Genomic DNA, 22,645 nt, shown 5'->3' on the forward strand with positions numbered 1-22,645 from the left:
GAATGAGGCCTATATCTTTATTTCTCTTTTTATGGTACACGGCAAAACTTTTGGAAGCTAATGATTTTTATGTATCATAATTACTAGAGTAGCATTTACCAAACACATTTCCCAAAAAACACTGTGTTCTGAGAAACTGTTGTTTTCTGAAAAATATTATTCAGATCCTCTAGCCAAAACCTACCCCCAGAAAGTATTAGTGTTAGTAACATATTTGTTAGTAACATATTTCTTCTAATAATTTGTTTTGACATGTATATATATATGTCAGTTGCTCTTACAAGTTTGTCTATGGAAATAGTGAGTCTCAACGCAGTAGGCTGTCTCTCCATCTCTCATCTAACATCTGGAACTCTAAGAGGGTTGTTCATCAATTAAAGGGAAGTAAATAAGTATATAAATTATATATATATATAATTTATATATATATTTATATAATACATATAATAAATTTATAAAATATATTTCTTATTCCTCACATGGGATAATTCTTTGATGTGGGTTTTATTCTGTTTTTAAGGTTTTCCATGGTATTAATTTTAATTTTGGTTAATTTTTAATTTTCATAGGTTATTGGGGAAAAAGTGGTATTTGGTTACATGAGTAAGCTCTTTAGTGGTGATTTGTAAGATTTTGGTGCACCCATCACTTGAGCAGTATACATTGCACCCAGTTTCTAGTTCTTTATTTCTCACCTCTTTTCAACTCCTTCCCCGAAGTCCCAAAAGCCCATGGTGTCATTTTTACACTTTTGCATTCTCACAGCTTAGCTCCTACTTATTAATGAGAATATACAATGTTTGGTCTCCCATTCCTGGGTTACTTTACTTAGAATAATAATCTCAAATCTCATCAAGGTTGCTGTGAATGCCTTTAATCCATTCCATTCCTTTTTATGGCTTAGTAGTATTCCATTGTGTATGTGTGTGGGTGCATATACCCACATGTACACACACACACACACACACACACACACACACACACACTCTACAGTTTTTTTATTCCACTCGTTGATTGATGGACATTTAAGTTAATCTCACATTTTTGCAATTGCAAATTGTCCTGCTACAAACATGTGGTTTCAAGTATCTTTTCCATATAATGACTTCTTTTCCTCTGGATAGATATCCAGAAGTGGGATTTCGTGATCAAATGGTGGTTCTACTTTTAGTTCTTTAAGAAATCTTCACCGGGCGCGGTGGCTCAAACCTGTAATCCCAGCACTTTGGGAGGCCGAGGCGGGTGGGTCACGAGGTCAAGAGATCAAGACCATCCTGGTCAACATGGTGAAACCCCGTCTCTACTAAAAATACAAAAAATTAGCTGGGCATGGTGGCGCGTGCCTGTCATCCCAGCTACTCAGGAGGCTGAGGCAGGAGAATTGCCTGAACCCAGGAGGCGGAGGTTGCGGTGAGCCGAGATCGCGCCATTGCACTCCAGCCTGGGTAACAAGAGCGAAACTCCGTCTCAAACAAACAAACAAACAAACAAACAAAAAAACCAAAAAAAAAAAAAAAAACTTCACACTGTTTTTGGAACAAAAACCAAACACTGCCTGTTCTCACTCATAAGTGGGAGTTAAACAATGGGAACACATGGACACAGGAAGGGGAACATCACACACTGGGGCTGTCAGGGAGTCGGGAGCCAGAGAAAGGAGAGCATTAGGACAAATACCTAATGCATGTGGGGCTTAAAACCTAGATGACAAGTTGATAGGTGCAGCAAACCACATTGGCACATGTATACCTATGTCAAAACCCTGCACGGTTTGCACATGTATTCCAGAATTTAAAGTAAAATTAAAAAAAAAAAATCTTCACACTGTTTTTTCATAGTTTACATTACCACTACCAGTGTGGAAGTGTTACCTGATCACCGCATCCCCACCACCATCTATTATTTTTTTTATTTTTTGATTATGGTCATTCTTGCAGGAGTAAGGTGATATCGCTTTGTGGTTTTGATTTACATTTCCCTCATTCTTAGTGATATGGAACATTTTTTCATATATTTTTTGGCCATTTGTATATCTTCTTTTGAGAATTATTTATTCATGTCCTTAGCCCACTATTTGGTGGGATTGTTTGTGTTTTCTTGCTAATTTGTTTGAGTTTGTTGTAGATTCTGGATATTAATCCTATGTCAGATGTATAGATTGTGAACGTTTCCTCACTCCTTGCATTTGTTGGCTTCCCCCTCTTTCCTATATCAGTTTCTCCATGCCAGTCAGTACTCCCTGCACTTTACAAAACTATTTGTTTGCCTGCAAATTATTTCCCATTTCTGCTTCTGGGAGAATCTAAACTAATAAATTGAGTTCATCTTACCAGGCTTAACACACACATCTGATTTTCTAGATGTGTATCAGGGCTTAGCTTCTGAGAAGTTGATGTACATATAGTCTTCTGATGTGTTTTGGTTATGGAATAGACATTCTACTTTGCATGTTTTGGTGTAAAGTTCTGTTAACTCCCATGATGTATTCATATTTTACTTGCCCTCTCCATGGCTATTCAGAACTCTGCAAGGTGTAGTGTTCTTTTTTATTTTTCCTAAACTGCATTTATGTTGCTGATAATCATTGATCAAATTTCTGGAATTATTTGACTAGCCTATGATTTTCTGGTGGATGAGTAAGATTAAAAAAAAAAAAAAGGAGCCTTTATATACTGCTTTATTTGTCCCGAAACACTTCAATAAATAAAAGAGAAGTTGAAAAATGATTAATGAATAGGTGTATATTTTCCTCAAATTGACTCTGAAATTTAATATTTTAGAATGATATTTTACAATTGCTTTGTATGTTTGCACATTTTCCCATCAATAGAGAAAAATTAAATATGTAGTCAATTATATCTGGCCTGTTTTCAAATGCATTTTTGAAAATTTCTAAGGAAACAAAATAAAACAAGATAAGGTAAACTAGAAATAGGCCTTGAAAGAGGGAGTAAGATATGAAAGTGAATGAAAATAAAGATTAAATGCATATATTTGAGGCCTGTGGCTCGTTTATTTTCTATGGCTCAGAAATTTAGCTGTAATGTACCTTTAGCAAACTTAGAGCAGATTACACAGTTAAGTTATTCCTGATAAGCAAAACAGAATTTTCAGAAAGAGAGTATCTGGTAATATATGCAAACTTGCTTCTATAACATTTCATATACATAAGTTTCATATATTCTTTCACACAAATTGTTGGAATTTTCTCAAAACCCAGAGATTTAATAGTTTATTATATGATCTAGTTTAGTTATCTATTTCATTACTAAAATGGCATAATTTAGCAAGAAATTTAGAACTTATTAAGGAATATATTCATTGCTTTTAACATATTAACTTTAGATTTTATCAAAAATTATTTCACCATATTTAATTTTCAAACCCAAAAGTGATGGAGAATGCATAAAAATGTAATTGATAAACAAAAATGTTTTATTGGCTTTGGATAAATGTATAGTATTTTAATAGTAAGGGACAGGCCCAGTGGCTCAGTCTTGTAATGCCAGCACTTTGGGAGGCTAAGGCAGGAGGATCACTTTAGTTCAGGAGTTTGAGGTCAGCTTGGGAAACATAGCAAGACCTTGCCTTGCCAAAAAGAAAAATTCAAAAATTAGCAGTTATGGTGATGTGTACCTGTAGTCTTAGTTACTGAGGAGGCTGAGGGGGAAGGATCGCTTGTACCCAGGGGTTTAAGGTTGCAGTGAGCTTTGAGCACTAGCATGCCACTGCACTTCAACCTGGGCAGCAGAGTGACCCTGACTCAAAAAAAAGAAAAAAGTCACTAAATTATTTTGTAGACACAGAATGTTAGCAGAATTTAAACATCATCTCTGTGATTTATCTGCTTTGCAAATTGCAATGAAATGATGGTTTCATTATGACAGTTTATAGTAAATAAACAAGGAAGTGGTTATCTGCTAGGGAAAATTCAGAATATAAAAATTCAAACCAAAAGTCTTTTCTAAAATATTGATTTTTAAGCATCTAGTGTTATTTATTCATCCCTATTCTGATTTCTGCTCTCTGTTGGGAATGTTTGAAAATGTCTATTTTTTTTTCCAGTAACGTAGCAGAATGCCATTTATAACTCCTTAGTAAATATGCTTTATATAAAATAGTTAATATGAGAGCCAAGGCAGCAAATACCTGATTGAAATGCCTTACAAAATCCTCAATTCTATTGCAAGAAATAAAATGAACCAAGAAGAAAACTCCCTGTGGTGTAACATACAGATCAGCTACTCATTTGATTAGTATAAACTGGCAGGAATGGCATTGTTTGATGGGAAGATTTTGCTTATATGATTGAAAGAGCAAAAAGGAATCAAATAACCTGAATAAAAAGGATTTCTTTACACAAGAGACTTATGAAACCCAGCCTGTGTTCTCAGTCAGAAATATAAACCATCTCATTAATATATATTCCTGGGATTTTATTTTTTTTCTCTCTGTTTCCTAAAAAGAAGAAGTTTAAGTTTGATTATTCTAAATAGTTAATTATGTTAAAATATAGAGGCTTTGGGTTGCATTTTTTTTCCACACAATATTTCATGCTTTATAGTTGATATGTGAAGAGATAAAATAAAAGCCTTAATTAGAAAGTAATCCAGAAAGCAAACAAAATGAAATTTGACAAGGAAAATCTCTTTAGCAGTGTTTCACTTTTTAAAATGATAATTTATTGTGTATAACATGATATGCATATTCATTTTAGAAAACCATTTAAAAGTATAAGGAAATTAAATTTACACATAATGTTCCAAGACATTGTTTGCACTTAGATTTAGATCTCTAGTGTCTTACTCTAGTCTCATTAAATTGGAATTTTTTCAATAATTTATCTCTCCCCTCTGTCTCTCTCTCCATTTAAAAATTTCCTCACATCATCAAAATGCTTATAAAACATGGCTTAACTAACCACATATTTTTACTTCCTGTGGTTTTATTCTAATTTAATCTAGCTATTAAAAATACATGTATTTACACATTTTCATTCTTATAAATAATGCATAACATTTTTTTCTCACTTATTTTATAGAATAAATTCCTAAAATTAAATTTTGGGCAAAAACATGTATGTTTTATTATTTATTTTGATATTGACAAAGTAAGCTCAAAATTGTAGGCAAAATCATAGTCACAACTGCACAACAAGAATTTAATGGTGTATGATTATAATTTAATAGGTGAAAGATAATCTTTGTTACCTCCATAAAAAATTAAATTTCATAATTGCTTTAATTTTTAAGTAATTTTGAATCTTAACATTTTTCTCCATTGAATTTTAACAATTTTCCATGTTATTAGAAAAATGGATATTATTCTAAGTGGTTTGTTGCATTTTTTATTGGAATGTTTCTTTTCTCTTTATGATTTGAAAACACTATTTACAAAATCTCACCACTTTTGTTCACATGTATTAAGTGCAATATCTTCTTTTTAGGTTTTATTAATACATGACCATCACTTCTGAATATTTATTCATTTGAAATAAAAGGCTTTGGATAAACTGAAAGTATAGACTTTTTTTTTCTGAGAATAATTTTAACATGTTACTGTCCATTTTCACTTCTCTGTCTATAAACAGTGTTTTTATTTTTTTTCTGGAACATGTATCCACTTGGAAATGTCCTTTTTAAAGTCTAATACTAGTCTGATCCTCTACTCTTTAAATCCACTTTAATGAATTAATAAATCGGAAAATTTTTTGAACATACTCTCAGAGACTAATTTCCAAAATAGTGTTTAGAAAAGATACAGGAATTATGCATACTGCAGGAAATCCAAAAGAATCTATGGACAGACTCTTAGAACTGATAACTAATTTTATCAAAATTTCTGGATACAAGATTAATTTTCAAAACTTAATTTTACCAAAAAACAGCAAATACAATTTTAAAATATATTTTTATAACAAAACGTATTTTATATCTTGAACTAAATGTATCAAAACAATATTCTATACCATACATTTTAATTTTTATTTTATACTATAATTTTTTTGATATTCTATTATACATTGGGTATACATAGGTGTATTCACTTTTCTGAAAATGTATCCACCTGTATCCTTATGAAATGTGTGCTTTTCAGTAAGAGTTTTAATAAAAAGTATTTTTTATTAAAAGATTTTTTTCCAAAAGCTTAGATGGAATTGTAATTTATGCTTATAATAAAATTGCAAACATTTGTCATAAATGAAAAATCGGCATACTATGTGTCATTAGTTTACCGTGAGGCCCAAGATAATGTGGAAGTGCATTAGGAATAAAAATGTAAGGTCATATTTCTATTGATGCTACTCTAAATATTTCTTGTTTTTATTTTTATAAAATCAAAATGTAACTCAACCACTATTTTGTATTTTTCAAAAACTAAAATTGAACAATTGGTTTTATACACACATATTCCATACTTACACATTTTGAGGCATCTTGGTAGTAATTATTATTTTCATCAGTCACAAGTTTTATCTATATAGCATCACTAACACCTGAATAAGTTAATTATTTTGCAGTGTTTAGAATTTTAGATGTCTGTTTAAGAAGGCTGTCTTTTGCTTAACATAATAGCACTGGTTTTCTACTTTAGTAAGAATGTTACATATTAAGAGACAGGTACTCCTTGTATTTACTTAGTAGCACCTCAAGATTATTTTATTATTTTGAGGCTATTCTTTGTGCCTGTTTGTGAGACATGTAATAGAAAGAAGACAGAGGTTCTGTTTCATTTGCCCTGCATAATGATTTGCCAGCTAAAACTTAGTAATAAATTCTGTGATGTCTACCACTTTGATGTGCTTTGAAAAACATCTTACTATTCTAGAATTTGTATCTTTCTATACGAGTTCTCTGACAAAGATTTTTTTTTTTAATCTAAATTCAGATTAGAAGCCAGTATAATTATTTAGGGTTGTTCTCATTATACTTCTTATCCTTATCTGTGACCTCAGTTGATTGTCACTGTGTATGCTCATGCCAATTTATTTTCTATTCCCTCTCACCCATTAGAGAAAATATAAACATATACTGTTTCCAGGGCTGCCATAATAAGATTCCACAAACTGAGTGGTCTTAAACATTAGAAATGTATTCTCTCATGGTTTTGGATGCTACAAGTCCAAAGTTGAAGTATGGGCAAATCTAGGCTGTGGTAGGCCAGGTCTCACTAACAGCTGAACAGGCAGGCCTCCATGACAACTGTTTCAGCACTGACTGAGTGAGTGAAGTTGAATATTAAAAGCTGAAAGAGTCAGTGCCCATATACAAACTTTGGAATGTAAAAGGTCACCAAGAGTTTTGTCTAAGCCTTTCCTCAGCCTTGAAGCATGACAAGATAACGAAGAAATTCTTAACAAAACCTTTTTAGGATTGAACAAGTTTTAATGCAGGTCTGAAGAATTCCCCAGACCTCCATGAACAAATTTTATTGGGTGTGTAAAGGAACTCCCCAAACCTCCGTGATGTAACAAAAGACAAGATAAGGGTAATCACCGGTGGCATCTGGAACCATTTAGATTAAATACATTTACTGAGGCTCCTGAGGAAGGCCTTCAAGACTCAGACTTTAGTTATAGATTAGAAGTTAATCACTCATGTCTTCAGATGAATGCACACTTACACATAAACATGCAGCTTAGAAGGTATATAAACTTTGGAAAACTTTGAAATTTTGAGTTGGTCTGGCAATATTTTCCTGGCTTTCTCCCAGTACCCGGTTACAGAAAAAGACTCTTTTCTTTCTCAGATCATCTGCATCTCATTCTTGGTCCATGAGAATAAGCAGCGCACACCTTGGTTTGGTCCGGGAATAAATTTGGTGAGCCAGCCAGCTGCTGCATTCGGCAGCCAGAGGCTTGCGATGAGACAGTCTTCAGGAGGATCCCAGCAGCTGCCAGGTGAGATTTTCCTGGGGATCCCTCATAAGGCCGTTCCATGCACAAAATCACACATCCTCTCACTACTGGGGAAGAACAGAGATCAGGAGCAGATGCACTTGAAGGGTGAGTAAAACCAGATCATTTTCTGGGAGCCTGTTGTTTCTCTATCTGGGGTTGTTAAGCCATTTGTGTGGTACCAACAGGGAAGCAGTAGGGCTCACATATACACCTGATTTCCATTTTATTAAGATTGGGCTTTGAGTTGGTTTTGAGTCTGTTCTGGCTGAGTGCACTCCCCCTTGCTTTTGTCTGAAATCTGTCTCAACTTGTTTGAATATTTGTCTTGTCTCTTTTGATACTGCCTTAGCTTGAAAATGGGAGTTGTTGAATCCATTCTTGCTGGGAGGCCCCTGGGAAGGAACTTATTGGATTGGAAAGAGTTTGGGTATGCTCTCATGGCTAAAAGGAAATTCGTTTACTATTGTAATGAGATTTCGTCAGTGTACATTTTAGAATTTGAGGACAGATGGCTGACTTTGGGGACCCTGAACTATTTCGTTATTTCTGAGCTAGAGTCATTTTGTAAGTGTTTGGGAAGATGGGAAGAAACACCCTATGTTGAGATATTTATGTTTTTACATAATAAGAATGTTAAAGAGAAGAGAGAGAAGCTAATGGTACAGTGTCCCGTCAAGGTTTGCCCCAATTCTCAGGGAGATGAAGATAAAGACTCAGAAAACCAATAGTTGATAAATGTTTGCTTTCTTATAATAGATTCCAAATTTTTCAACTTGTTTCTACCCTTTGTATATGTTATTTATATTTATTTTTATATTGATATTTATTATTTATATATACTTTATATATGCTTGTTTATACCCAAGTATAGACTTTACACGTAGCCATTGAGACATGCTTAAAGGACTACTCAAATAATATAAGTCTATTTGTTATTATTCTCTGACTTGAGATTCAAATTAGGATAAACCCATGCATCTTGCATTCTACAAGGTCTTGTGTGGTCTTGCAGCAAGTTACTTCTGCAGCCTTATCTCCAGCCACTCTCACCCCAGTTCACTAAACTCACTGCACACTGGCCTTGTGCTTTCTTACTTTTCTGGGGTCCTTGTACTTGCTGTTCCCTCTCTTCTTCAGATCATTTCTTGATTTGTTCCTCCTCATCGTTCAAATTTCACCTCAAATGTACCTGAAAGTCTTACTCAACTGATATGACTAGATTCCTCAAATCCTTTAATAATCCCAATTATTTTTTTTATCTATTTCACTGATTTACTTTACTCTAAAATACTTAACATTATATGACATTGTCTAATGTGGATATAAAATAAGCTTATTTTTGTTCCTTTTCTCTAGAATCTGAATACTGTGAGGACGAGGATTCATTTTGTTAATTATTATATTTTCAGCCACTGTATCTTGCCACTGGCTCTATTGTTTGAGGAAATTAATATTGTGGCTTCAAGGAGATTATTTTACATTAAGTACTTTATAAGCAAAATAAAATTACTTGTTGGACTAGATACTCATATTATTAATGTAATTTATCTTCTATTTTGAAAGACTTGTTATATTAATTTAATGTGTTAAATTTTGTTCCGCTAAATGTTTTTATCCTATGAAGAGAAAACATTTAGATATTACATTCATGCCAGTTTTGAATCTGGATTTGCTTTTTTTGAATGTCATCCTTGAGCAAGTCATTAGACCTGTCTGCATTTTAATTTCCTCATCTATAAAATGTAGACAGAAGATGTACTAACCTCTATATATATATATATATATATTTTTTTTTTTTTTTTTGAGACGGAGTTTCGCCTCTCGTTACCCAGGCTGGAGTGCAATGGCGCGATCTCGGCTCACCGCAACCTCCGCCTCCTGAGTTCAGGCAATTCTCCTGCCTCAGCCTCCTGAGTAGCTGGGATTATAGGCACGCGCCACCATGCCCAGCTAATTTTTTGTATTTTTAGTAGAGGCGGGGTTTCACCGTGTTGACCAGGATGGTCTCGATCTCTTGACCTTGTGATCCACCTGCCTCGGCCTCCCAAAGTGCTGGGATTACAGGCTTGAGCCACCGTGCCTGGCCTAACCTCTATATATTATATTTAAGGGTAAGTGAGTGAATATCTGTGGAGCTTTTGGCTATAAGTACTAGCTAATTAATGGCTAATTATTACCTTTCAGTATGAAAAAAACATTAATTTATATGACATTTAAAAACTAAAATTTAAAGAACCTTTTCTATAAACTCAGATTTAATTGGGATCTCTTATGTTCTCATATCTTCTAAATAAACTCAGTGTAAAAAAAAGTTTTATGTGAACTAGATAGGTGTCACTTGATGTGAAAAAATAAACAACATTAACAGAAGTGATATTCACCCAAAAAAAAGCAAAGAATGAGTCATCCATTTCAAGAGACAGAAAATTAGGGCATGTTAAGTATCAGTGCTTTATAAAAATAGTAATAGCTAAGGAGAAGAAAATGAAGTTTTCTGAGAAAATTCTTTAATGCCTTACAACCTATGAAGTCTCTAATCAGTAATTCTATTGGTAAGAAAGAGCTTTTGTCTCTCCTTTTGGTTGGATTTTATTTTATTTGTTTATTTTATTATTTATTTCTTTACTTATTATCTGCCAATTAGCAACTAGGCTAACATGTAGTTTGAATTTTAGTTGATTATACACTTTCCTCTCTCTTATATATACATACTTTGACTTTAGAACTAATTGAACATTTTATATTTATATGAGTTTTGTTATTAAAAGTTGTGCAATGGAGAATGTTGAATGACAGGACATAAACACTGGTTAGGAAAGATATCCTGAAGGAAAGTCTCATCTGCCTAGTAAAAGACTTACTCAAGGTCAGCTTTCATACCAAGGGGCAAATGAGAGACAGTAAGGAGAGGAAGTGCAAGAAAGTGAGAGGAGTAATACACAGAAGGGGGGAGGATAAGAGAAATGTAAAATATGGTTTTGAATACATTAACTATACCTTATTGTAATATGTGGTCAACAACTTAAAGACTGATTTACATTTATTGATGTAAATAATTCAAATGCTTCACTCATTCTCCAGTGGGGTTAAGAGCATGACTAAAAAATGGTATTGTTATTCTAATAAGATCTCCTTAAAGCACATGAGGAAGTGAAATAAATGTCCCTTTCGATATATTATCAAACATATTAGAGAAAAATTTTGAGAATTCTCTTGTTTCAATTAAGCAAAAAAGGATGAAGAAAAACAAACACACAAAATTTCCAGCTACACCTGACATAATAATGATGCACAATATACCAAATGTCTTCTAAAATTACCAGCTGTCTAATCAATTAAGCAATAGTAAACATAAATTAACAAACTAAATTATAAATTACAATGTATCTTTGCATTGCCAAAAGAACTGTCCAAGTTACAAAACTGTTTAAACTGTTTATTTATAATTAGGAAGAAAATTCTTACAAAAAATATATATATTTTTATATTGTATATTTCATAGATAAATATGGCCATATATAATACAAATTATACTTTTATAGCCTTAAAGCTTATAAAGTTTACCCTTTTCAGATGCTTGTCTCACAGAATCCAGTAAAATAAAGATATTTCAATATTCTGATTTAAATATCAGCTAAATGGGTCTTAGTGAGTTTATGTGACTTACCTAAAATCAGATAAAAATTTTTAAATTCTAGGACATAATCGTAATTTTGTTTTGATTTTCCCCATTAGCCAGCGTGTGTGTGTGTGTGTGTGTGTGTGTGTGTGTGTGTGTGTTTGAGAGAGAGAGAGAGAGAGAGAGAGAGAGACAGACAGAGACAGAGAGAGAGACAGACAGAGACAGAGAGAGAAGGAGAGAGAAAGAGAGAACCTGTTTTGGTATATATACAAGAGAGAAATAAATTTTGGCTAAACCTAAAGAGGGGAGAATGATTATAGGCCTAGCCTAATGATGACAAGACATAGAGTATGGCTAAAATATTATGTAAATCTAAATGGATGCACCCAGGCTGAATGAGTGATCTGTTCTTAGGGAAGCAACTTATACTGTGCTACCCATCCTAACAAAATGCAGAAAATAATTCTTCTGTGCAAAGCAATTGGAGTCAGAAATATGCAGAAGACAAGGAGAATAATTTATACCTTTGGAGTACAAAGTACATAGATTAAGTATAAAGCTATGTGCAGATATACAGATAGATAAAGACCATACCTGGGTTATGGAGGAAGTGTTATTTTCCAGAGAATATCAAGGCACATGGCAGGTAACAAGCTAGTGTGATCGAATTGTGGATGATGGGCACAGGTCGCTCCCTGATAGGATATGTTCTTCCAAGCCCTTGGTACCTCACTCACCCAAGAATGAGGGAGAGGACCCCACTGGGCACAGTGAACTCATTTAAGTAAATATAGGACCCCAAAGAGTTTTGCAGAAAGTGATTGATGTAGGCAGAGAAAGACAAAAAGAAGAAAGAAATAGGGAGAGAGAGCTCCCACGCTGTCATGAGAGGGGAGCCAGAAGTGGGAGTCCACACAGAGGTGGGAGAATGGGACTTTTAACCTGGGAGATATTCCCACCCCATTCAAGTTTTCTGTCCTGTGAAAGGAGTTCCTTTAAACTTCCGCTGGAGTGATTGATCTTTGATTTCTGACATCTGATTTGTTGGTTGGCCCACAGTCCTCCCATAGATTCTCACAGACTTTTCTAAACAAAGGAAGCTCACCTGGGCAGTCTATCTTCCCAAGTACCTGAAAGTGAAGGACCACTAAGCTCCTGGATGGAGACATAGGTGGAGGTATGGCACTGGGAAGTTCTGGCCTTTGAGAACACTCCCCCTTGTGGACACAGGAAGAGAAGTTAACACATTTCCTCTCTAGTACCTACTCCCAGACATGTGTCCAGGCCATATTGGATTGCCCAGCCCATTAGAACCTTGAACTTAATAGTAACTTACAAAGATGTTTTTGTTGTTGCTTTTGACAATGCCTTGCTCTGTCACCAGGCTGGAGTGCAGTGGTGCAATCTCGGCTCACTGCAACATCTGCCTCCCAGGTTTAAGAGAGTCTCCTGCCTCAGCCTCCCAAGTAGCTGGGGCTACAGGTGCATGCCACCAACCCCAGCTAATGTGTGTGTGTGTGTGTATATGTTTTAGTAGAGATGGGGTTTTACCATGTTGGCCAGGATAGTCTCAATCTCTTGACCTCATGATCCACCTACCTTGGCCTCCCAGTTGCTAGGATTATAGGTGTGAGCCACTGTACCCAGCCATATATTTTAATAAATTTATGTTGACCTTCCATATTCATTATTATCATCACTGATTATATAACAATATATAATAGAAAACAGGTGGCTACTGCTCTCATAGAGTTAGTATTCTTACTAAAAATGAAACCAAAACCAAAAACCACTCAACTGAAATTTATGCTGATTGTATTAGTTTGTCTCACACTGTTATGAAGAACTACTTGAAACTGGGTAATTTATAATAAAAGAGTTTTAATTGACTCACAGTTTCACAAGCTTAACAGAAAGCATGTAGGAGGCCTCAGAAAACTTACAATCATGGTGGAAGGTGAATGAGAAGCAAGCATCTTTTTCACATGGTGGCTGGAGAAAAAGGGAGAGCAAAGGGGAAAGTTTCACACACTTTTAAGCCATCAGAACTCATACAAACTTACTATTATGAAAACAGCATGAGGGGAATCCATTCCCATGTTCCAGTCACCTCTGATCAGGCCCCTACCCCAAAACTGGGGACTACAATTCAACATGAGATTTGGGTGGAAAAAAGACCAAACCATGTTATTCTGCCCCAGGCCCCTCCCAAATCTCATGTCCTTTTATATTTTAAAACCAGTTATACCTTCCCAACAGTACCCCAAAGTCTTAGCTCATTCCAGCATTAACCCAAAAGTCCAAGTCTAGTCTAGTCTGAGACAAGGCAAGTCCCTTCTGACTATTAGCCTGTAAAATAAAAAACAAGTTAGTCACTTCCAAGATACACAGGAGGTACAGGCATTGGGTAAATGCTCTAGTTTCAAAAGAGAGAAATTGGTCACCAAAAAAGAAAAAAAAGAGCTCCAGGCTCCATGCAAGCCCAAAATCCAGCAGGGCCATCATTAAATCTTAAAGCTCCAAAATAATCTCCTTTGACTCCATGTCTCACATCCAGGCCACACTGATGCAAAGGATGACCTCCCAAGGCCTTGGGCAGCTCTGCCCCTTTGACCTTTCAGGGTACAGCATCTCAGCTGCTTTCATGGGCTGGCATTGAGTGCCTGTGGCTTTTTCAGGTGGACAGTGCAAGGTGTTGGCAGATCTACCATTCTAGAGTCTGGAAGACAGTGGCCCTTTTCTTATAGCTCCACTAAGCAGTGCCTCAGTAGGGATTCTTTGTGGGACCTCTAACCGCACATTTTCTGTTCATACTTCCCTAGCAGAGCTTCTCCACAAGTGCTCCACTCCTGTAGCAGAGTTCTGTCTGAACATCCATGCATTTCCATACATTCTCTGAAATCTAGGTGGAGGTTCCCAAAACTCAACTATTGCCTTCTGTGCACCCACAGACCCAATCCTACATGGACCCTGCCAAAGCTTATGGCTTGCCTCCTCTGAAGCAACAGCTGGAGCTGTACCTTGGACCCTTTTAACTACAGCTAGAGCTGGAACAGCTGAAACACAGGGTGCTATGTCCCGTGGTTGCATGGAGCATCAGGGCCCTGGCCCTGGCCGATGAAACCACATTTTCTTCCTAGGCCTCTAGGCCTTTGATGGGAGGCACTTACACAAAGGTCTCAAACATTCTGGAGGCATTTTCCCCATTGCTTTTGCTATTAACATTCGGCTCTTTGTACTTATGCAAATTTCTGCAACCAGCTTGAATCCCTCCCTAGAAAATAGGATTTCCTTTTCGATTGCATGGTCACACTGCAAACTTTTTAAACTTTTATGCTCTGCTTCCCTTTTAAATACAAGCTCCAGTTTCAGATTATTTTTTGTTTGTCCATATGAGTATATGCTTTTAGAAACCACCCCCACCTCTTAAAAGCTTTGCTGCTTAGAAATTTCTTCCATCAGATACCCTAAATCATTTATCTCAGGTTCAAAGTACCACAGATTTTTAGGGCAGTGGTGAAATGCCACCAGTATGCTTGTTAGAAGCATAGCAAGAGTGATCTTCATTTCAGTTCCCAGTAAGTTCCCCATCTCCATCTGAGACTTCCTTAGCCTGGACTTCATTGTTCATATCATTATCAGCATTTTGGTCACAAACATTCAATAAGTCTCCAGGAAAGTTTCAAACTTTCCCCCATCTTCCTGTCTTTTTCTTAACATTCCAACTGTTCCACCCTCTGCCCATTACCCAGTTCCAAAGTCGCTTCCAAATTTTCACGTATCTTTATAGCAGTACCTCACTCCTGCTACCAATTTTCTATAGTAGTTCATTCTTACACTGTTATGAAAAACTACCTGAGACTTGGTAATTTATGAAGAAAAGAGGCTTAATTGACTCAAAATTCTACAGGCTTAATAGGAAGTATAACTAGGAGGACCCAGGAAACTTACAATCATGGTGCAGGACAAAAGGGAGGCAAGCACCTTAAGCACCTTCTTTACATAGCGGCAGGAGAGACAAAGTGAGAGTGAAGGGGAAGCATCATACACTTTTAAGCTATCATATTTTTGTGAGAACTCAATATCACAGAACTGCACGGGGAAAATATGCCCCCGTGATCAAATCACTTTCCATCAGGTCCTTCCTCCAACATTGTAGACTACAATTCAACATGAGACTTGGGTAAGAAGAGAGAGCCAACCCATATCACTTATATAAATAGAAGTTTTTGAACTGTGGTGTGTAAGAACAAAGAAATTAAAAACTAGTATTTTAATATATATCCCATCACTAGATTTTTGTTGTGAATAATTATATTCACTTAAATACTATGGCTAGGATGCTTTTGGTTTCAAGACAAAAAAAAAAAAGAGCTTAAACAATAAGACTTTTTAATGATTTTAATTAATACGATGCTTAGATGTAGATAATTTGAGGATTTGTTGAGCTATCTTTTATATGAGAATGGATACTTCTTTTATTATGTAATTCTTGCCATGTTGGCTTTTTCTACCCACACTCAGCGTTAGATGTTTTCAGATGACTCTATTGCATATCCTCCCACAACCACACTTTGAGAAAGAAAATGTGGAACATAAATACGAGCGTCACTTTTCATGGGCTACACTTCTTGAATATAGGAGAAAAATTGCTTCCAGAACCCTCTGGCTGACTAATTTTGATGTATCAGTAGATGGAATGGAGGCAGGTGCTGACCCCTTAATTCAGAAGAATTGAGATACTAGCATCTGGCATTGAATTCTTTATGATTGGAAATAGGCAAAAACTAAGAGAGTTGAAAGTATCTGTTTGGATGATAATTGTATTAATCGTTATTGCAGTTCATCAGTATTCTGGTGCTCTTCCTTCCTGGACCTTATCCGCTGGAAATTAGTCAATATGACTTACTTTATCAAGTGAAATATTCGCTGAGTGACATTTGGGTATGACCTACAAATTGAAACAATGAGAATTGCCAGGAAATCCCCTATGTCCTTCTCCATTGACTGTCACATGCAATGTTCCAATTGCATTTGTGATTGAGAGAAAATTGAGATATTAAGGTTGCTTGTTACTGTCTCATAATCCAGTATACCTTGACTAATTCAGAATTTCTCTAACACCAATAATACTTGTGGCCTGGGGAGGTTCCCAAATTGAGGTGGGACCTCAACCCCAGCTGGTATTCAGGGTCTTAATGCCACCCATCTCAAGAAGTAATTTAAGTATGAGTCATAAAATAAAGTATAGATATTTATTGAAAAGTGAAAAGTATACACTCAGGAAAGGGAAGTGTGGGCATACTCAAAAGGGAGTTGCACCCAAGATGGCTTGAGGCTGCTACCTTTATGGGTTTCTTAACTAAGGCATGAAATATTCATGAAAATTCCTGGGAAAAGTAGACATTTCTCAGAACTGTGATATCATTCACTTTTACACCAAATATGGTATTCTTGGAGCAGTCTTAGTGCTGGTGGGTGTGTGATTTAGTATGCTGATGAGTGTATAATGAGGTCCTAGGTGAAACTCAGGTCAAATTCAGCACCATGTTGAGTCTAGTGAATCTTAGCCTACTTGGTTCATGCTCTGTTTTTGAGGGTCTTATTAGCCTATAGCCTCTGCAGTTATTTCAACAGTTTCCTTGTGCTTAGTCATGTGAAATTGCTGCCTGAAATTTTCTATTATCTTGTGACCAGTCTGTATTATTCCAGTCTCAGCAAGAAGAAAAAAGAAAAATATGTGGTTTTGCTTAACTGGCAGGTAGTGGGTAGTAAGGCAACTGTTAGCGGGTGGACAGATGGAGACTCATTTCATGTAGTGGCCAAATTCTGTTAACAGTAACTCAGAAGGCAGATCATATAATAATGGACATGAAGGCTCAAAGGAATAAGTTGGGAAAACAAATGTTAGCAGGTGTGTGTGGGTTTTTGTTGGCTGGTTTGGCAAGGTATTTTAAGAAGGCAACAAGTTCAGAAAAGAAATGAGTGTCTTGCAAACACAAATAAAAGGGAATAGAATTCAGAAATTCAGGGCCTTGAATGTTAGAAAAGCTCTACACATTTCAGAACCAAACAATGGAAGATAGAAGTGAGAAGCCTTTCAGCAACAAAGGCCACTTTAAAATCAGCCATGTGGCATGTATCAAATTAAACGTGTAGGTGTCCCATCCATAGTTATCAATATCTGAATGGATTCAAGGTGTCAAAGACAAATCCAGACTTAATAAAGACAGACTTTACTCAAAAAGACTACTGTAATAGAGAAAATTCTTTTATTTCAGAAATCTGCATAAGTCACACAAGGAAACAGAAAAAGACTTCTCTTTTATTGGGAAAGGTCACCAGGGTCAGCAGAAACTTTTAAGGGGAAATTGGGCAAGAAAGTATGGATAAGCAGAGAGCATAAGCAGAGTTATCTGAAAGAAAGCATGCCTCCCAGTGGTCAGCTGACTCTCAGGATACTTTACTAAGACGGGCATGTTCTGCATTTTAATACTTGCTCAAGCTTTGTAGCAACCCAAAATTCAAAGGCCTATGGGAAAGAGGTAAGGATTTTCAAAATTTAGACAAGACATGGCAAAGGGTAAGGAATAGGCAATTGTGAACATAGGTCAGTCAGTCCCTCCCTGCCTGCCCCCTCACCCCCTCATTCCCCACCCCCATCGTTTAAGACAGACTACATTTGTCTTTAAACATGGATGGAATAGGAATCATGAGCTGAGATTGATCAAAGGAGTTTTTAGGGGTTGAGCCAGCCTTCACATTCTTGTTGCTATTAAAGGACTAGCTGTATCTGCCAACATGTCATTCGACTGTTGTTGGAGGCTCATAAAGATCAGGTTTTTAATGAGAGCTATGGCTAGGAACATCATAGAAAAATAATTATTAAACATGAAATAGAGGAGTAATGCCAAGATTTATGGTTCAGCTGGTGCCAGTTAAAAAGATTCTGGGACATTGAAAATATCCTTAATTAGTCGGTAGTCTGATGAATTTCCAAGTTTGTGGTCTGTATATTTTTAGTTATAGCATACATATTAGAGATGTTTCAGGAACACATGCACAGCAGTTGAAAAGCCAGAATAAATCTAGATGCTTGTCGACATTCACTGGAGTTTCTGTCCTGCATATTTTTAGTTATAGCGTATATATTAGAGAGATTTCAGGGAACACATGCACAACAGCTGAGAAGCCAGAATCATGCCCAAATCTAGACCATTGTAGACAGCCATTCATTGGAATTTCTGGGGTTCTTTGGCAATGATGTTAGTGGCTTTGGTAAGACTTTCTGCAGTCCTAGTTATTTTAGGAGCAAATCATTGAATATGTACAAATTCCAGAAAACGTCCTGACCAGTCCACAGCAATTGTTGGCACAAATCTTGCTCATGTATGATCTGCTGCAGTAGTCTTTTAAGATTACTCTCAATCTCTTATTCTCTTGTTCTAAGGCTTCTTAAGAACCTGGAGGAGGAAAAAAAGGGTCATAGCCTCCTTCCGGGACTGGGAATCTGTACCTAAGCTTGCAGCTATAAAATGTTCTGTAGATATTTTGATTGTCCAGTGACTAGGAAACTTGAGAGGTAATAGATTAGTTAAAGGGAGAAAAGAAAGCAATTTAGTTAAAAGTTTGATAATGGCTAGTAAGATTAGCCAGATAACAGGATCTAATACAATTGTCAAGCAGACATCAATAAGCACCATTACTTCAATGCAGTGTGTCTCATTAGGAACTAAACAGGATTCACAGGTATAATTTGCCCCATAGATTTTCACCTTCGAGTTCACATGAGACCTTTTGACAAGGATGTTATCCTGTCGAAATGGGAAATTTTCAGACTGAGGAAAGACATGTTTACAAGACAGTCCCAATCACACCAGGAAAAATTATATGTAGGATCATCTTTAAGATTCATATAACAAGGCAAGGTACTCTTATCCCCCAAAATAATACTGTAGTATTTGTACTGATGGAAAAGTAGGGGCAATAGCAAATACTTAAGCCCATGAAAAGGCCTTTGGTAATATTGTGGTGGAAGTATAGACTGCTCTGTTGAAAAGTATTGATATTGAGGAAGATTCCTTTTGAAGTCTAAAGGAAAAAGCTAAAGGGCTCCAGACTGATAATATAAAAAATAGAGGATTATCTTGCTAGGACTTCTGTAACAAAATGCTGCATAATGGGTGCCTTAAACAATGGAAATTTATTTTCTCACACTTCTAGAGGCTAAAAGTCTAAGATCAAGATGTTGACAGGGTTTATTCCTTCTCAGGACCATGAAAGAAACATTGGTTCAAGGCCTCTCTCCTAAGCTTATAGATGCCATCTTCTCCCTGTGTCTTCATGTATTCTTTCCTCTGCATAGATCCCTGTCCAGCCTTCCTCTCTTGTAAAGATACCAGTCACCGTGTAATTGGGTCCATCCTCACAACTTTTTTTCACTTAATTACTTCTGTAAAAATTCTATAACATCTTTATGTACAATCATATTCTAAAGTGCTAAGAGTTATAACTTCAGCATCTGAATTTTTGGAGCAGGATAAAATTCAACCCCTAACAGATGCCCTTAAGCCTAAGAGTGGTATAAGAATTTGGAAGGAACTCGAGGCTTCCAAAGGAAAAAGGAGTATATAGTCAGCAAGCAAAAGCAAGGTTTTGAGATTGTACTACCCATCGAGTAAAAGAATACCCATAGATTCTGGGGTTCTTAGAGAGTACTAAGATGGAGTAATTAATAATTACTTTTGTGAAGAGGAGAAGGAACTACAACAAGGACTCATTATGGAAGTCTGCAGTTGCAATCAGGAAAGTTATATGGACAGCAAAGTTGACAATGGAAGAACAGAGGAGAAGCAAAAAGGTAAAAATCTATACAGGAAGGACAGTCTTACAGTGTTTTGTTCCAACATGGTTGGTAAAGCTGACTGTTGTGATGTCTGTCATCTGCTTGTGGGAAGTTATTGGGAAAGCTGTCTAATTTGTTGTGTAGACATTGTATTCTAGAAGGCTGAAAAGACAGAATATGCATTAGCTTAAGGTTTTCAACTGAGTTGAAATTCTGTTCAGAGTAGCTTTTTTATCCTTTTAGTTTAGAGGCATAAACCCCGGGTTGGAATTCCTGGAATTCGCAAGAAGACTGTTTCCGATAGAAGTAAAACTTCATTATCAACATTGGCAGAAGAGGCTATTTAGTTTCCTTTTCCCAGGTTAAATGATCTTGTAAAGGGCAGAGACTAAATTTCAGGTGAGAGAGCCAAGTGGCCATCTGGGTGTCTCCAAAGTATATCTGGGAAGGTAAAACCTCCAACTTGTTTCCAATTGTTCTTTCATGTTAAGGAGCTTTAAACTGAGAGGTTCTAAGCTCATTAGTTAGGGGCTCAGTTGGTAAGTGTAGTCAACTTGAATCCTTGGTTACTTAAAGACGGATGCACAAGAAGAGCACATGTGCAGGCTGGTTTTAGCAGTTCAGCTGTGGTCATTCCTTATCTAAGGCTTTCTTCCTTTACAAAGAGTTTCAAGGATTCTGGATCCTGTGCTTGTGAACCTACCAATGAGCACAAGGCTGAGCCCAAAAATATAACACAAATGAATAGGTTTTGAACTGCAGATATGATTGCAACTTTACTGCTTATACCTCAGAATTAAATTTATTCTCAAATATCCATACTTTACATAGGACATAAATTACTATGGCTGAGGTTTTGTAAATAAAGCCTAGTGACCCATTAAGAAGTGTACAGATTTTCCTTTTTATCTTTATATTATGCCTATATGACAGAACTATAAATAATTATTAACACATACTAATTTTCAATAAAATATTTTATTCCATCTTGCATAAATGCAGCCTATGGGACAATGTTATTAGATGCTATTTTCCTTTTTGCCCATTACTGTAAGTGTTGTTTCTCTAGGCTTTTCCTTCTAATTCCTCTTCCTCAAAGGAACACTTTGAAAATGAGTTGCATTTCTGTAAATACAATTTAGATTCCTTAGGGAGCAAGCACTAGGAAAATGAAATGTGTAATATGTTTACTCAGTAAATTGTTACATTAAATCATAGTATACAAAGATGTTTATTGAGTTTACAAAGTATAGAAACCACAAATATATCATCTTAAAATAAAATCTTACAAAAATAATTTAGGAGGAAATTGGCCACCATTAATATCACCTTTTTAAATCCTCTACTTTACTGTTAGCAGATGTCCGTTTATATTTGCAATTACAATAATATAACTTACATTCAATTGATTATATCTTAATTTTTTATATTGCCTATTTCCCATAATAAATATTATATAGAGAGTAATTTTTTTTCCTTACACAAACACAATTATTACAATTTCTTAGCTTTACAGACACTTCCAATTTATGATGTCTGACTAAACAGAATGGGTTCTCTTACTCCTCAAATTGAAAGTATAGAACAAACTTAAGTATACACTGTAGTATTAAAAAAACTGAGAATATTATCATGAAAAAATCATAGACATGAAAATTTTTCCATGCATAAAACTTATAGAATCAATAAAATAGTAAACTCAATAGAGCTGACTAATTTACAACCTCATGTCATCCAAAGACCTCAGAATAAAGTCGTTTGTATCCTGAGCAGTGGCTGGAGAGACTCAGGGTCTGAGATGAGAAATGGGTACTGGAGTCATAGTGCAATTACTTGTTTAATTAATTAAATGGCTTTAAAGTAACTGATTCAGCCTTTCCTCTTAGAATTCCCAGTGCACAATGTTTTCTACAGGACTGAAGCCACAAAGGCTAATGCCACAGGCTACTTCCTAAAGAGACAATTTTGAAATAGGACATGTTGATGTCAGAGAAGAAGTGAAATAACATAAACCACTGTCAAAGCAAAGAAACCACATTGAGCATATCATCTCACTAACAGAAAATTTGCTTAGCCACACATATAGCAATGGCTCTTACAGGAATCTTTATTTGTCCTAAGGGGGACAAAAATTACCATCTACAGATAAATGAACATAATTAAATTAGCAGTAATAGATAAATTAGATTATAAATAAAAATAATATAACCAGTGTACCTTGGAAAAATATATACAAATATATAAAATATAAATGTATATGCACATAACTATATTTAAA

General features: G+C 35.7%; 1 long non-coding RNA gene across 3 annotated transcripts in view; it reads left to right on the forward strand.

Moving 5' to 3' along the window:
- LOC120366311 (uncharacterized) overlaps nt 1-22,645 on the forward strand; it is a 255,933-nt gene that overhangs the window by 83,070 nt on the left and 150,218 nt on the right. For all 3 annotated transcript variants that reach the window (XR_012516578.1, XR_012516579.1, XR_005581029.2), the window contains exon 3: nt 7,750-7,900. This is a non-coding gene — a long non-coding RNA (uncharacterized LOC120366311). The remainder of the gene's footprint in view (nt 1-7,749; nt 7,901-22,645) is intronic.

Source organism: Saimiri boliviensis, chromosome 2 (genome assembly GCF_048565385.1).
Source record: "Saimiri boliviensis isolate mSaiBol1 chromosome 2, mSaiBol1.pri, whole genome shotgun sequence".
NCBI classification, from domain to species: domain Eukaryota; kingdom Metazoa; phylum Chordata; class Mammalia; order Primates; family Cebidae; genus Saimiri; species Saimiri boliviensis.